Source organism: Ailuropoda melanoleuca, chromosome 15 (assembly GCF_002007445.2).
Source record: "Ailuropoda melanoleuca isolate Jingjing chromosome 15, ASM200744v2, whole genome shotgun sequence".
Lineage (NCBI taxonomy): Eukaryota > Metazoa > Chordata > Mammalia > Carnivora > Ursidae > Ailuropoda > Ailuropoda melanoleuca.
Genome location: NC_048232.1, coordinates 75,250,216 through 75,265,965, shown reverse-complemented (window position 1 = coordinate 75,265,965; position 15,750 = coordinate 75,250,216). Strand labels below are relative to the sequence as shown.

The 15,750-nt window shown below is 57.4% G+C and overlaps 1 long non-coding RNA gene across 6 annotated transcripts; it reads left to right on the top strand.

The window, feature by feature from the left end:
• The first annotated feature begins 45 nt into the window (after positions 1–45).
• LOC105240748 lies at positions 46–10,302 on the top strand. 6 transcript variants are annotated; one of them, XR_004620868.1, is made up of 4 exons: positions 46–840; positions 1,375–1,916; positions 4,438–4,581; positions 4,791–10,302. It is a non-coding gene; the product is annotated as an uncharacterized LOC105240748 (long non-coding RNA). The 6 variants fall into 6 exon arrangements; XR_004620867.1 differs by having other exon boundaries at positions 46–848; XR_004620871.1 differs by having other exon boundaries at positions 46–1,521; positions 1,811–1,916.
• Positions 10,303–15,750: the final 5,448 nt, after the last annotated feature.

The window sequence follows — 15,750 nt, the reverse complement described above, 5'->3', positions numbered from 1 at the left end:
CCGCTCCGCCCCCCCCGGGCCCGCCCCGCGCGCCGGAACTCCGCCCTGAGCGCGCGCTCGGAGCTCCGCGCCCTGCGTGCCCGGGCCGGGGGTCCCGGGGCGGCTCCGCTGAGGGGAGGAGGCGGCTCGAGGGTGGGAGAAGGGTCCGAGAGCGACTCCCCAGCGGGAGAAGGACGGGGCAGCAGCACGTCCCGGCCGGTACGATGCGGGACGGGGAAGGAACCCAGGATTCCAAGTACGTGCAGACCCGAGCCAGCGCCTGGCCAGCGGGTCCGTCGCAGCGGCGGTGCCGTGACTCCGTCGTGCAGACTGAGCCCCGAACGGCCACTGGGCTGTAGTGGGGGCTCCTGGCCGTGCCACTACTGTGTGACCAGCCTGATTCCATCAGGGATGTTCCTGGCATCCAAACCCACGCAGAATCTGGGTGTGCTCTGCAGAGGTTCCTACTCATCCGGGTCTGCGACCCACGTGGGAAGGGAGGTCCAGCTTCGGCTGGTGATGTGGCTGCCTCACTGCTGAGCGCACCGTGGACTCTGGAGTACCCGCTGCACAGAAGGGCTCTGGGCCACAGCTCCTGTACATCACGGCAGAGCTTTGCCCGCTCGTCCTCACCATCCCCACTCCGGAGCTGGTCTGGTACCTGCTTCACTATCCTCACGCTCCATTCCTCCTGGGGACAGTCTGGTGCACTGCAGGATGTCAGCTGCATCCTGGCCCCTGTGCTCTAGATGTCACACCCCCCCCCAGGTTTGGCAACCCATACTGTCTCCAGATATTGCCAAATGCCCCCTGTGTGCAAAATCTCCCACGGAGACCCCCGTCCTAGCAGGACCCAGCATGGTGAGTTGGTGAGTACAGTGTGAGGAGAGTGGCTTCATTTACCAGGTAGTCACTGGAGCCACCATGTGTCTAACGTCCAGGGGGGAGACAAGAGGAGCACAAGCAGCCCCAGCTCTGATGGGAAAGTTGTCCTCCTTTGGCTTGGGGGCCTGATGCCAGGACCAGGGGCTGGGGCTGGTTTGGATGGATGGGGGACTCCCAGATCTACTGTCCTCCCTAGTTATCATCCTGGAAGGATGAAGAGGGTCTACCAGGCAGAGGGAGGGAACCGTGGTGCCCCATGTAGCCACCTCTGTGCTCACAAAAGCAGGCTTTTCTGCTTCCTCAAACTCTCTGGTGTTGGCCTGAGCTCCAACAAACAGCATCAAGTGGTGAAGAAACCGGACCTTGTTTTAGTATTTCTTTTCCAGCCAAGATACATTTCGGGAGGAATTTCAAGTGACCTGTGAGGAGGGGAGTGACCCTTCCACCTGTTGGTTTGCACATTGTACCCTTCTCCTCTGGTCAGAGGGTTGAAAATGTCATTGGTTGTAGGGATGGAATTGTCACCCTCTGGAGAGGTCTCGTCTGCAGGTCCCCAAACAGCTGGAACTGAGAGCAACCGGGAACCCTGGGCTCGGGAGTCAGACCCCTTGAAAGTGGTTACAGTTGAAGGATCTGTTTAGAAAAGACTTGGACTGGGTAAGTCAACCCCCCCTCCCCCGGGTCCTGCCTAGTCATAAGGAGGAATGTCACCCCAAGACCCATGGGCAGCTTTGAGTGAGGAGTACATGTGTGCATTCCAGGCTTGGGGGCCTCCTGAACCCCTCACCCTACCCTCTTTGGAGTGTGTGCCCCTGCCCCTTCCCTGCGGGTACCTGGGTGCAGAAGTGCTATGACAAGTGGGCGAAGTGAAACCACCACCCGGGCCCCTGGGGAGAGGAACCTGCTGGTTGTGAATCTGGAAACTGCAACCACCTTTAACCCACAGCCACGTCCATGCAGCTCAGCAGCACCTCACACCCAGAGCTCTGCCTGTGGTCAAGAAGCTGTCCCCAAAGGCTCGTCAGGATCCAGGACTTCACACCGGGGAAGGGGTAGGGGCAGCGTTAGGGCGCCCTCATGTTACAAATGTTGAGATGGGTGCTACTGGCCTGAGTGACATTTCAGAAGGTTTCAGAACCCCGTAGTGACCATGGGACCAACAGGCAGAGGCCATCTCTGGGGCAGTGTGGAGCTGGTTCCCATCCAAGGTTCAGGGCTCTGTGACCTGGAGGACTGCCAAACCACCTGTGCCCGGGTCCACTTCCTTAAAACTAGGACAATAAGTGGTGCGTACAGGACGTGCAGTTGTCAAAATCCATAGAACATACAAGACTGAGCAGTACAGCCTTTTGTTAATGATATGTCAATATCAGCTAATTGATTATAACAACCATACACGCCAATGCAAGATGTTAATAATGGGGGGATGGGGGGAAGTACATCGGAACTCTTTGCTCAGTTTTTCTGTAACCCTAAAATAGTAAGTCTACTAATTAAAAACAAGAGCTGAGGGAATCCTGCTGGCAGGAGCCTGGCAGTGTTCTTAGACAAGTCCAGCAGGATGTCGGGAAGGGCCTGGCCTTGCTACTCTCCGACCTAAGGCTCTGTGACAGGCCCTCCTTTCTGGGGACACAGGTACCTCCAGATTCCTGAGGGTCTCTGAAGCAGGAATTTCCAGATTTCCCTCCTCCTGACAGCCACCAGTCAGCTGTGGGGTGGAGCCATAGCAGCAGAACTGGTTCCTGGGGCTTCACTCAGCCTCCGGGGAGGGTTATGCTTCAGGGATGCTCAGGGCCTCCTGGGCACCTGTGTGCCTGGCAAAGTTGGGCCTCTGACCCCTTCTGACCCTGCAGTGAAAGGTCCCCATAAATGGGTCTCTGGTACCCGTGGTGTCAGGCTCTTAGGGGGCATGTTATGTTTGGGCCTAGGGACAACAGGGTGAGGGGGGTCGTGGCTGTCTGAGGCTGCCCAGTGACCACCTGCCCCACTTCACCTGCTCGGGCCTGGTCAGGCGCAAAGAAACCCCTGGGGGATTGATGATGAACCAGAAGGGTCCTTGCCGGGTGGGCCTGTGGGTCCTCGCTGGCAGTAGGGGCGCCTTGGAGCGTGCTCACCCACGGATGGCTGGGGGCCACTTCCAGTGAGCACTTCTCCAGTTGAACCCAGCAAGAGGCCACAGTGGCACCTGACCCCCCCCACAGTGGGAAGGAGCTGGCATCCTGGCATCCAGAGCAACAGGCGAGGACTTCCTGCACACACGGTCCTCCCAACACCAGACGGAATGTCAGAAGGGGGAGTGCAAGACCAGGGCCTGCTGGTGTCACAAAGCAGAGTTTCCTCTTCACACCTGCTGTGAAGGGACGCTGCCCCACCCCGCTGATGGTGGCCAAGGAGGCGGGGCCCCCACCGTCCTGCCCCAGTACCTTCCATGACCAGAGGGGCAGGGCGCAGGCTCAGCCACGGGCTCAGTGGTCACAGCAGCCCCCAGCACAACTCAGCGTGCCCACATAGCCACGTGCCTACGTAGCCACGCACCCCACTCTATGGGTCCACACCAAAGCATGTGTGGGGTGGGGCAAGTCTGCGGCCCAAATTCAGGTCAGGATAAACAGTCACTTGTCACCTGTCGTTCACTCAAGAAATGTCTGCCAGATGCCTCCTGGGCATGTTTCTGTGATGAGTTCCAGCCTCAGAAGGCAGGCCACGGCCAGGCAGAGAAAGCCCCCCACACCCCACTGCAGCAGCGGTGGCCTCCAGTGTGTCCAGGACCACGATTACGACTGTGTGCCTGACACTCGCTGGGGGGTGGGGTCTGAGGGCTGGATGCCCTCTCCCAGCCTCCGAGTGTCAGAGCGGGTGCAGATCCTGTGGGTGGTAGGTGGATGGGCTCAGACACGGCCCCTCCCGGGTCTGGTTCACGTGGGCTGTGTGGTTGGGGGTCTCTTTCTGAGTCTCAGTTACTTGCAAAGTGGGTAGTGTCTCAATTCTCAGGGTGATGTCAGCTCCATGCTATCGTCACCCAAAGCCTCACACCAGGTAGGCGTCATGAGCCTGGCTCTGTAGATCCCATTCAGGGTACCAAGGTGCCAGCCTCGCTCTTGGCAGGGTTCGGGCCGTCACGTGGGGCCGGCTCCCCAGCGTGCTCCCCACAGCCTGAGTTCTTTGAGCCACTGACACGATCGAACCACTGTAAACACTTGTATTTTCTGCCCTGTCTTGAGGTTTTCGAGTGTGTATAGACGGTCATTCTGTTATTCAGAATGGCCTCCCACCTGAATCTGCCTACTGAAGACTCAGCTGCCTCCCCTAGAAACTGGACACTTCCAGAAACTTCTGCTGATCACCCTCTCCACCTTGCCCCTTGTCATCCGTATGAAAACCCCCAGCCCCCTACCTGCCTAGAGAGGGTCAAGCATGGGCCCAGTGCCTTCCCCGCTCAGACCCCTGGCCTCCCTCCCAGGTCACTGCTGCCTCACTGCTTCCCCTCTGAGGTCGTTTTTGCTGACCTTCTCATAGGGACATAATTACTGTAATTGTGGTCAAACGCTTGTGATTTCTGTTTACCAACTGCAGTGAGCAACGTGTAATTAGACGTGAAGTGAGCTAGCCAGCCTCAACCCAGTAACCCTCACCTAAACACCTCCCTAACCTAATTTGCCAGCACGGTCGCTGTCTGTGCAGAGAAACATAGGAGCAAGAAAGTCGGCAGCCAACCAGGTGGGGAACTGAGGGTCTGCACCCCCCCCCCGTTTCCCATGGGGCCATGTGCTGGGCGTGGGCTTCGAGTCGACCAGCCGTGTGTGTGACTGTGGGTGGTGCCTGCCCTGGGTTGATCTGGGTCTCAGCAGTGGGGCACGGCTGAAGTGATATGATTATCCCTGCACCCCGCCATCACTGTTGTTGACAACACCACTTTGGGCCTACAGACCTTGAGAGCACCTCACTTGGCTGGCCCTGAACAGACCCTTGGCCCCAGGATGGTGACCTGCGGTGATCCCACAACCATCACACCAGTGGAAATGCCTCTGCATCCAGGTTCCCTCAAGGCAGCACCCCACAGGGTAGGAGGGCCCCTGGACTCCATGAGGTGGATGCAGGAGGAACCAACTACAGTGGAAGGTGAGTTTGTATGAGACGTGGACGTGATGGCCTGACAGCCCGGAGGACCCTAGTGTGGCCGGTCAGATACGTGCATAGGCTAGAACTTCAAGTGACCAGCTGCTGAGCCAGGTCTGGGCCAGTCTCAGCATCTGGGCTTCTGTCCTCAAGCAGCCACATACCCCAAGGGCTGCCTCTGGAGCTGGGACCCAGGTTTTTCCTCCCTGGGCCAGGAGAAGGTATAGGGAGGGAACAGCCAAGCACAGGAGCTGGAACTGAGGAGGGAGGAGGTGCCCCAGACAGCAGGAGCTTCCAGGTCCCGGAGAAGCCCAAGCCACCCCAGTCTGCTCTGCAGGGACGTGGGCACTAACAGCTGTCCGATAGCTCCTGGCTCTGCCCTGAGGGAGGGTGGTGTTGAGGTTCCCCCAGCCTGGCCCACATCTGAGCCGCATTCGGATCTTCCCAGCCCTGTGTGGATAGCAACACCACCTCTTTTCCCCAGGGTGCCAGCGCCCCATCCTTCTGAGTGAGCAAAATCCCAGGTGAGGGTGACAGGACGGCCCTGGACTCCTGGGCTGGGCTCAGACCTCAGCCAGGTACTCACAGCACCACACACACAAAACCCTTGCACCCCTGCTTGGTGAGCGGGTGCTGTCAGAGCTTAAGCCCCCCCTCCCGGCTCCCGCAGACCTGGGATCGTACCCAGACTTGTAGGCTCCGAGGTGTTAACCAGAGCGCAGGGTCCTGGCTGCCAAGGGCAGAGGCCTCACCCAGAGACCCGGCTTATATGCAAAAATGCCAGTTTCAGCCTCCACATCCTGCACCAAGTTAGGCACTTACAGTAATGGTCCCTGTTCTCTAGTAGGTACTCCCGTATGGTCCCCGCAGGTGCTCCCAGACCGGTCACCTGGTTGAACCAGCCTGAGGAAAGGACCCAGATCCTGCTACCTGCAGGGCAGGGGAGCGTCTGACACAGTAGTTACCGTCTTATGTCCCTGCTGCGCGGTGGAAAGTCTGAGGCTGCGTTGAGTGTTCAGGGGCAGGGTGCCCAGGGCTGTAGACCCCTGCTTCAGCGGCTGATAGTGTTGGCGCATCTCGTGTCTTTTGTGTGCATACGTTTGTACGTTTTCTTCTTTTTAAATGATTTTTTAAAAGATTATTTATTTTAGAGGGGAAAATCACGCACAAGTCGGGGGCGGGGCAGAGGGAGAGAATCTTAGGCGGTCTCCCCCCTGAGTGCAGAGCCTGAGGCCGGGCTCGATCTCATGACCCCGGGATCATGACCTGAGCCAAAATCAGGAGTGGGCCACTTAACTGACTGAGCCACCCGGATGCCCCACAGTTGGACCATTTGAAAGTTGCAGAGGCTATGACCCTTTGTCCCTATATACCTGGGACAACGTGAGACGCTGTCCTGGCACCGTAAGCACACCCTGGGAGACAGGATCCCTCAGCACCCTGAGGTGAGAGTTTGCATTTTCCCTACTGTCCCCAAAACATGCAGTGTAAGAAACATGGCCCTCCGCTGGGGACTCAATGGTAGTGCCAGTGACCACCATCTCAGGCGGGGGCCTGGAGGGCTGGCCAACCCCTCTGCACTGGAGTACCCAGCCAGTGTCACTGATGCTGGGGGGGGCGGGGGGAGGATCCCATCCGCCCCTCTGTGCCTCTGCACCATGCCCCCCCTCTGCCTCTGCGCCCACACACCATGGCCTGTCAAGAGCGTGAGTCCGAGAACCTGGGCATCCAGAGCAGACACAGGAATGAGGGGCATTCCGGGCCTTCAAGCAAAGGAGGTGTGAAATCCCCTTCCCTGCACCAACAAAAGGAGAAGGTGGGCCTGCTGAGGCTCTGGGGACTATGTGGCCAGGCACATTGGGCGATGCCCACCCAACCTCTCCCCTCTCAGGCCCCACAAGTGTTGGACATGCCTCAGCCCTGGGAGAGGCTGTGCACTCCAGGGATGGGGGTGGGAGATGCTGTGGATGGGGCACAGGCCCTCCCTGGGTCAGTTCTGAGCCACACCTCAGTGACTCAGCCCAGGCGAGTGGGCGGGGACAGCTGTAGAAAACCCTCGTTCTGGGCTCTCATCAGGTGTGGCCTGGTTCCCACCCGTGCAGTCGGCCTGTCTCCCAGACACCCAGCTCTGGAAAGAGGCCACAGTGGGCTGGGCAGTCCAGGGCTGCCTCCTGCTGGATGGGCTGAGCACAGTCCCCAGGCCATCGTCCCTTGGCAGTAGGGGCTCCATTTAGATGGGCAGCCCCACCCAGAACCAGGAGATGCCAGCAAAGCCAGCCTTGGAAGACAGGAGTCCTCCTGTCCCCTCAGTGAGTCTGCAGTCCATCTGTACATGGTGGTGGGAAGTCCAGGTTGGCCTCACCTTCCCTGGACCTGAGGTTCAGGGAAGCATGGCTCACAGGCTGGACAGGGAAGGGTACCCAGAGCCCCACATGGGATTGATGTGGAGTGGGGATCCTGGGGACCTGGGGGAGGGTCCAGGGGGTTGATCACATGTGCTTGGCAAACCATAGAGACAGTGGTGAGGGGACTCAAGCAGGGGCCAGGGGAGGATCAGACGCTGGGACCTGTGCAGGGTGAGGGCAGAGGAGGGTCAGACCACTGGTGTGGCTTCCAGATCTTTGCACCTAAGGTCCCCAAATGCCATAGGCAAGGTCAACCAGGAGGTGACCTGATGTCATTACAGACTCATTCTTCTGGCCTGAGAAGTCATTGCGTGATTTGTGCACCCCTTACAGAACCCAGGAAATACTTATTGAAGAACCCCTAGCAGGTGGGCTCTGGGAGCGTGGCCAGGGTGATGAGTTCGATGCTGAGGAAGAGTCCTGTGCCCCTGACACTCAGCTCCCACCCAACAGAACACCCGAATCCCTGCATTGCCTGAGGGCCATATGGCCCCTCTGAGGCGGCTGTCCTGCAAGACTATGTTCAGGACCCTGCCTACAGCCCCTCGGCTTCTCGACCTGTGATCAGAGGTCTCAGCGGGCCCTGGAGATGGGGTACAGTGTGACCCATAAGGAAGTGGGCTACACTCCAAAAAGAACTACTTGAGTTTTCTAGTTTATACACAGAAATGTGTAGGAATGGATATGAAGGCTGTGGGATAACAGTGGAAGGAAAATAACATCGGATCAGGCCAAATCCAAAACAGTTGACATGGGCTCACCAAGCAGATACTCTGTGTTAATGTTGCAACTCGGGTTAGGGGCAGCTCTGACAGCCCGAGTGGTTGAAATGTGGACCAAGACGTGCCCACGGTGAGCGAGTTAGAAATGCCTGCGCTGCCTTGGTCCAATGTAGAGAAAGGGATTCAAAGGGTTGGGGATATTGGGGTGACTCTGTCATTTAAGACCCATTCATCTACACAGAAGAGTGTCCATCCAAAAGATGCACCTTCCACTGAGACTGTGGGGACCCTAGCACCCCTGAAGAGCCCCATGGTCCCTCTTTTCAGGCCAGACCCTACAGAAGGGACCATAGCAACTCAACTGGAAAAACTCAATACAGTGGAGTACTTGGATCCTAGGGTGGCAGGGGCCAGGTGAGGGCACTCGCCTCCCAAAAGCAAAGTGGGCGTGGCTCCTGGGGTGGACAGCGGAGTCGAAACAGTGGTCAGAATCGTCTGACTCACAGGGACCCATGGTGTTGGCTGGCTGATCGTGGCATTGCCGGATGTGAAACACATAGGAAGTGCTGAATTGTCATTTGACCTGCATCAGCAGAAATGTTGTAGGCCAGGTGAGGAGAAGTCTGGCCTGAATTATAAAAACAGAGTCATGGCCCTCCATCAATTCCAGACCTGAGCCAGTTATAGACCCAAAACACCTTGAAGTGGGGGCGGCAGGGTCCACTTGAGGAAGGGCCCTGGTACCCCACTGAAAATTTATACTGTTCGTCTTTCTCCCTGTCTTCCCCAAAGGAATCCGTGGGCTCTCATCTGGGTAATTGTGCACTGGGGAGAAGAGAATAATCAGAGCTTTGAGGGACTACCAGGTACAGATTTTGAACCGACACTGACTCCCAGAGACCCAAATCTATCGTGGTGGTCCAGTCAGAATAAAGGCTCGAGGAGGCCAGAAGGTCCATGGGTTTTAGCCAATGTCTGTCTCTCCACAGGCCTGGTGTGGCCCTGAACCCACCCTGTGTTTACCTCCCCAGTTCCAGAATGCTCAATTCGAATCAACACACCCAGTAGCTGGCTGAACCCCCTCGGTGGTCCCCAGACCTGTGGAGTGAGGGCTGTTTGGGCAGGAAAGGCCAAGTAGGGCCCACCAGAACTGCCTCTACTGGGAAAATAGTGAGCCCAAAGCAGCACCATACTCCTGGAGGGATTGCGGGGATTAGCGCCACCATCAGGGACATGGCAGGTGCGGGAATGGTGACTCCCAGCACACCCAGTCTGGCTCCCCTATTTGGCCCGAGTGGGTGGGCCCTGGAGCGTGACCGTGGGCCATCGTTAGCTTAATCAGGCCGTGGCTCCAGCGGCAGCCGCTGGCCCGGCTGTGGTTTCATTGCTTGAGCAAATTAATGCAAGCCTGGTACCCGGAATGCAGCTATTGGCCTGGAAGATGCCTGTTTCCGCACCCGTCTGTGAGGCCCCCAAGCAGCATGCTCTCAGCCGCAAGGCCAGAGAGGCAGGTTCACTGCCTGCCTCAGGGGACACGGACTCTCCAGCCCGACATCGTAATTTATTTCACGGGGACCTTGACCACCATTCCTTTCCACAAGATTTCGTATTTGTCCGTGATGTGGGTGACATTGCTAGCAGCTCCCCTAGACGTACTAGTAAGACATCTTCACGTCAGAGTCAGGAAGTAAATCCAACGATAGCTCAGAGAGCTCCTTCCTCAGTGGCATTTCTAGGGGCCCAGTGTGTGGGGTGTGTGGAGATGTTTCCTCTGAGGTGAAGGGTTAGCTGGCACCCCTACAACCAAAGAAGAGGCACAGCATTTGTGGGTCCCTTTGGCTCCTGGAGGCGGCCTATTCCTGCTTTGAGTGCGTTACTCCAGCCAATTTGCCGAATGACCTAAAAAGCTGCTAGTTTTGAGTGGGGCCGGGAACAGGAGAAGGTCCAGGCTGCTGTGTGAGCTGCTCTGTCACTTGGGCCAGATGACCCAGCGGGTCCAATGATGCCTGAAGGGTCCGGAGCAGATGGAGTTGCAGTGCCCACCGTAGCCTCCAGCACATTCTCTGTGCGCTGTTTGACGAAGACCATCCTTGCTTCCACCCGTCTGTTTCCCATCCGTAAATGGACTTGGTGAAGTCACAGTGTGGACCCCACAGGGGCGTGGGTGGCCCAGGTGAAGCAGGCAGGACCTCAGGGGTGTGTGAGGTTCCCATTTTCCTTTGTGATTTGGGAGTGCAGACCCTTCCATCCCTCCCTCTGTCCCCTCCATTGACTGTCCACCCTCATCACCCCAAACAGCAGTGGCAGCCACAGGAGCTGTTGGTGTTTGTTGTACTCAGAGCACAGAGGGTGCCTGTGTCCTGTTGGCCGTGCCTATGGGTGCGTCACCTTCCCCCGTCCCTGTGACTCTGACCAGCCACCTGCCTGCCAGCCTTGTGTGTATCGTTGAGAAAGTGACGTGGGAAAGCCTAGAGGGCTCATGAAAATGTTGTCAGTCATATTCTTTAACCATGAAAGGAAGTACACTTATTGGAAAAAAAGTCAATTGTGCCAAAGGAACTGAGAGAAAAAGAGATTTCCCCTTCACCTGGCCCCTGTCCTGCAAGCGTATGTCTCCCACTTTTCCCATTGGTGTTGTAGGTGCACATATGCACATGTGTATGCGTGTGAGCACTGTGTGTGTGCGTGAATGAGCGTGTGCATGTGTGTGCAGGTCTGTGCAACGCATGTACACACGTGAGCACTGTGTGTGTGCGTGAATGAACGTGTGCAGGTCTGTACGCATGTACACACGTGAGCACTGTGTGTGTGCGTGAATGAGCATGTGCATGTGTGTGCAGGTCTGTGCACGCATGTACACACGTGAGCACTGTATGTGCGTGAATGAACGTGTGCTTGTGTGTGCAGGTCTGTGCACGCATGTATACACACGTGAGCACTGTGTGTGTGCGTGAATGAGCGTGTGCATGTGTGTGCAGGTCTGTGCACGCGTGTGCACACGTGAGCACTGTGTGCGTGTGCGTGAATGAGCGTGTGCATGTGTGTGCAGGTCTGTCCACGTTTGTACACATGTGAGCACTGTGTGTGTGAATGAACGTGTGCATGTGTGTGCTGGTCTGTGCACGTGTGTACACACGTGAGCACTGTGTGTGTGCGTGAATGAGCGTGTGCATGTGTATGCAAGTCTGTGCACGCGTGTACACACATGAGCCCTGTGTGTGTGCGTGAATGAGCGTGTGCATGTGTGTGCAGGTCTGTGCACGCGTGTACGCACGTGAGCCCTGTGTGTGTGAATGAACGTGTGCATGTGTGTGCAGGTCTGTGCACGTGTGTACACACGTGAGCACTGTGTGTGTGCGTGAATGAACGTGTGCATGTGTGTGCAGGTCTGTGCACGCGTGTACACACGTGAGCACTGTGTGTGTGCGTGAATGAACGTGTGCATGTGTGTGCAGGTCTGTGCACGTGTGTACACACGTGAGCACTGTGTGTGTGCGTGAATGAACGTGCATGTGTGTGCAGGTCTGTGCACGCATGTACACACGTGAGCACTGTGTGTGTGCGTGAATGAACGTGTGCAGGTCTGTACGTGTGTACACACGTGAGCACTGTGCGTGTGCGTGAATGAACGTGTGCATGTGTGTGCAGGTCTGTGCATGTGTGTACGCACGTGAGCACTGTGCGTGTGTGTGAATGAGCGTGTGCATGTGTGTGCAGGTCTGTGCACGTGTGTATACACGTGAGCACTGTGTGTGCGTGAATGAACGTGTGCATGTGTGTGCAGGTCTGTGCATGCGTGTACACACGTGAGCACTGTGTGTGTGCGTGAATGAACGTGTGCATGTGTGTGCAGGTCTGTGCACGTGTGTACACACGTGAGCACTGTGTGTGCGTGAATGAACGTGTGCATGTGTGTGCAGGTCTGTGCACACGTGTACACACGTGAGCACTCTGTGTGTGTGTGCACGTGCATGAATGAGCGTGTGCATGGTGTGTTCGCATGTGTTTGTGTATGTGTATGGAGTTCTGTGTGGGACTCCGTTCACTAAGGGGGAACGCCCACAGAGTGTCCCCGTAGCCACAGCCAGAAGTTTGTGGGGTGCTTGCAGGGCTCTCCAGGCTGGCACTGGTGCCTGGGAGGCAGGATCTAGATTTCAAACCCAGTTTTTTAAAGAAACAAATGGTAGGGTTGGGGGCCGGTGGGTCAACTTTCTTTCCATGGCCTGGTTGTCACCCTGGGGGATGCAGCACGGCTAAGGCTCCAGCACTGGGGTGCAGAGGAGAAAGGAGTCGAAGACTGCTGGTGTCGACAGGAAGCCCTTTTGTGGGCATCTTTGAATTCCATCTGTTCTCACTTCTTTCAAGCCCAGCTGAGGGCGGGCGGAGCGGCTGCCATCTCCCTGGGTGACCAGCTTTGAATGTCCACAGTCTCCTGTCCTGGCAACCGCCCAGCCTGCCCACCCACAGTCCTTCCTGACCCTTTCTAGGGTCTCGGGCCCCCAGAGCCCTGCAGCCACAGACAGAGTGCAGGCAGGGGCGCGAAGGGCCCTCTGTGTGCAGGACTTGCGGGGCCCTCCCCAGCCCCACCACCTCTTCCCTGCGAAGTTCCCGTTTCTGTCCAGCCCACTGCATGAGGGAGGCCACTCTGCCATCCTCAGGGTGCTGGTCAGGGAGGCACTGACTGGTGGGGCTGGTGGGAGCTGGGCAGCACCTGCCGTGCCCCAGGCTGCAGCGCCCGGAGACAGATGTGTCTTGCTCACCTTTGGATCCCCAAAACCTGCTACAACACTGCACATAGTAGGCGCTCAACAGGACTTCGAAACCGACAAAGGGCTTTACCTCCAGCAGACCGCAACGTAGAAGGCCGCCCCGGGTGATTGGCACTCCAAGATGTCCTCGGGGGAGGGCGTCCTGCACAGCGTTCCCGGGGCCGTTGGGAGTTTGCTCCTCACCGCTGACGTGGGGCCATGTCCTGGACCGCTCCCATCCCCGTATTCCGTGCACTGTCTCCTAGGAGTGTGAACCCTTCCTGCAGCCCGACGAGAGGCCACCTCCAGCCTCAGTCACCTTCCCAGACCCCGACAACAGGGGAGAAGCCACTGTCCTGACTGGTGTGTATCAGCAAGCCAGGGCTGGGAGGTGGGGAGAGGGGTGGGCCTTTGTCTGGCTCCCAGTTCACGGTCAATGCCTTGGGATGCAAGTCGGCACTCATGTTAGTTTTTCAGGAAGGAGTGGCAGCACAGCCACCACATGCTGTTTCCAGCACCTTCCAAGGAATGGTCTTCTCTAGTTCTCAGGAGAACCCAAGGCAGGATCCCATCACCAGAGCCCACTGAGGGCCTGCTGCAGACGGTGTGGTGGGCAGGCCGGGCTCACGCCCTGGCTCCCAACCCCACGGTGGGGAGTGAGGCCCTGTGCCCCGGCCCACGTCCTGGGGCTGACAGTGATGGCGCCTGCTCTCCATCACCCATGTGGAAAGGCTGGTCCCCACAGGCACACTCCCCGTGGAAGGAGAAGGTTTGGAAGCTCTTTGCTTTCTTTAGTTAAACCCCATGTGTTTCCTGCGCTTCCAAAACTGTCCAAGCAGGAAGTACAAAACCTCAAACAGCAAAAATAACTGTCCCCCAGATGGCCCTGGGGAGGCCACACTCCTAGGTCTTGGGTCCGTTTCTTGTAATTTTAAATCTGAGCTGAGCTGACCTAACCTAACCCTACCCACTCCCAAAAGGACCAAAGTTACGGTCTTCTGAGCTGGCTTGAGGCCTTCTCTACGCCTGTTTCACGGAGAAGCAGTCTGGGTAGTGACGTGAATGCCTGCCGGGCAACATGACAAAACATGGCTTAGAATGTGTGGAACAGGGCGCCTGGGGGTGCGGTCGGGTGAGCGTCTGACTCTCGGTTCCGGCTCGGGTCATGATCTCAGGGCTGTGAGTTCAAGCATCAGGTTAAGATTCTCTTTCCCCCTGCCCCTCCCCCAACTCGAGCACCCTCTCTCTCCCACGCTCTCTCTCTAATATAAATAAATACATCTTTTTAAAAAACATGTGGAACAAAGGGGCAGGTGGGGGGCTAGGCCTGGCATGTGGCGAGGGGGCTCTGAGGAACCCCCTCCAAACCTGGGGCCAGGAGTGGCCAGTGTAGTCAAGGAGACTCACAGTGTCCACTGGGTGGAAACAGCCACCCCAGCAGAGGGGGGAGATCCTGAGAGGGCCCTGTGGTGGGCGTACCGGACACCTGCGACCCCATTCCAGCAGACGTGGCGTCCTGCCCCTTTTTGTCACGTTTCTCCAACGCATCATCCAGGGAGAGAGAACAGGTGACCACACCGGAGCTCGGTGTCACCCCTTCTCCTGGGCCCCTGGGGTTGGTGCCCTCACCACCACCTCCCTCCATGTGCCGGGACCTGGGGAAGCCGGCTGCATGCTGCAGCTCCAGGGGTCCCCTGACCCAGGTGCTTTGAGCTTGTCTGTCTCTCTAGGCAGCAGAAGGGCACCAGAGAGACGGCCAGAACTGAGCCAGAGAAACACCCCCAGCTCTATCAACGACATTCGGCTTACCAGAGAATGCCTCTCATTATAGATTTATAGATAACACAGAGGAGGAAATCTGCCAACCACAGGAAGGAGCAGTGTGGTGACATTTCAGGGTGTCCTCACCGGGGTAGGGGGTTGCTAAGACTGTGGGAGAAAAGGCTGGGCCTGGACTTGGGGGCTTCCCACACTGGATACAGTCTGTGGTTGTTCAGGATGGAGACTTCATTTGTCCCTGATTCTGTGGTTGGCAAAGCCAAGCATCTACACTCTGGGGTGCAGGCCAGCCCTGCGGAGGTGATGACAGCCACATTCACCCAGGGGCAGCCTGAGACAGGAAACTCCCAGGTGAGCCGACCAGAAGAGGCCAGGGCCCCCCCCCCCGCACCCTGGGGTGTCAGAGCGCCCTCATCCTCGCCTGCTGGGGGCCTGTGCAGGCTTAGTCCTGTCTGCCCAGCCCCTCCCTCTCTGTGGGGCTCCCTTGCTCTCCATGAGGCCATCAAACAGTCACATGCCCCAACCCCCACCCCCACCCCAAACCCTGGCCACTGGGTTTTGCAGGGGCTTAGTGACCAACTGTCCCAGTTTTCTGGGACTGAGGGGGTTTCAGGACTCAGGACTTCCAGGGCTAAGACCAGGAAAGTTCTGGGTGCACCATGATGAATTGGTTAAGGTAGGTTCCACTGAAGCTGGAGGGAGGAGGCCTCTGACCTTAGGCAGCCATGCCAGCAGGAAGCTCTACTGCTCGCAGCCAGTCAGGCCTCCAGGGCAGAGAGGGGCCCCTGCCTGCCCAGAGGCTGGCACCAGCAGGGACGGCGCTCTGTTCCCTGACAACACAAGCAGGGTCATGGGCACCAGCCACCAGCCTCTCCCCCCGCCCGCCCCAAACAAATAAATATTAAAATAAATAAATAAAATAAAATACTCTTGCATTTGATTTTAAAAAAAATAAACTTGGTCCCATTTGCTTAGGGCTCTGTCCATTTTAATAGAACACTAAAACCTTAAAGTACATTCAGAAGGGCAGTCAAGCTCCCTTACAGAGAGGTGGCTTGGCACAGGCATGCGGGGACGGTGGCCGCAGGGGGCAAAGGCTCCAGGGGCCTCTCGGAG